This window comes from Pundamilia nyererei, unplaced genomic scaffold (genome assembly GCF_000239375.1).
Source record: "Pundamilia nyererei isolate P.nyererei 1_Seehausen unplaced genomic scaffold, PunNye1.0 scaffold00315, whole genome shotgun sequence".
Taxonomy (NCBI): Eukaryota; Metazoa; Chordata; class Actinopteri; order Cichliformes; family Cichlidae; genus Pundamilia; species Pundamilia nyererei.
The window spans coordinates 467,066-468,447 of NW_005187716.1; positions in this window are offsets into that span (position 1 = coordinate 467,066).

The window sequence follows — 1,382 nt, forward strand, 5'->3', positions numbered from 1 at the left end:
AAATTCTTTGCTGAAAGTTTAACCAAAAGGCATTTCGAGTAGAAATGGGCTGACATATCCTGAGCATAACCATGTATTATATCCACTGAAGTTAAAAAGACGTTGTTAGATTTGTATTGTTGATTGTCATTTATGCTTAGAAATATCTACTCATATATGCTTAGAGTTTTATAATCAATGTCATGTTGGTAGAGGTTTAGTCCTTAGTAGTCTGTGGAGACTCTGTTTGCCTCCCAGAGCACTCTGGCATGCACACACAACTTAAGGTCAGGAGAGAGGTTATATCTGCTCTTACTGATATATGGTATAGCAACTTCCAGACCAGCAGGTTTAGGGAAGTCATTTATGGGGTCACACTATGTTGTTCGTGGTGTTTGTGTGAGTGAGTGTGGAGTAGAACACGTGGTCTGTGATGCAAGCTGTTGTTCTTATCAAGCAACCAAGAGTGCGTCAGAGGGTGACGAGAAGTTTATGATGGAATTATGATGGCAGCGCAAAGTATTTAGAATATTGGCACAAAAAAAAGATTTTGGGTGTAAACTGCTTGCTGGAAAATGTTAGAAGTTTTCAGAAAACACAGCAGTCTTGAAGAGCATGTGGAGAAGGCCAGCCCACATCAGCAGCACTTAAGATATGCTCTGGTGAATGGCTTGCTGAAACACAATGGTTAGATGATTCTTTAGTTTGCCTTGATCAACAACAGCCTGTGCTCCAGACCATTAATTTAACCAGTTACTAAAAGTACTCTGCATTGAGCTTAGGGTTGCTCAAATTCAGTACAATGACATATGAGATGAAGTAAAATAGGTAAATATTTAAACTAATGACGTGCATAGAGGCACTTGACCTGTTTGAAAGACTGTCATCTTAATATGAGCCATTACTGACATATAGAGCACACCTTTATTGAATATGAAAGTGCAAGTCTTTGCCACTGTGGGGCAAAGCACGCAACCACTGTGTGAGGTTGCGTTGCGGTCCCTTCTTAGCTGATGAGCAAGCTACACATGATCAGATCGGGAGCTGGCTGAGAACTCATCAAAGAGAGGGAAACAGAACTATGATAACTTGAGCAGCGTTTCCGTGACTTCTGCTTCTTCTTTCAGATGCGCAGCAGTTTTCCTGTATCTTGACTCATGTGTGTAGAGTGTTCATAGCATCAGCATCATGTTGTTGTGTATTTGTTTTGTTGGGTTAAAAATAGGGATGCAGCGATACCGATACTGGTATCGGGTATCGGGGCCGATACTGTAAAATGTGTGTGTACTCATACTCGTAAAAGTTAACCGATACCATGAACCGATACTAACTTATTTCATTAATCAGAGGATGGCTTGCCATTTCTGTTGTAGTTTTTTAGATTGGCCACTAGGGGGACATCC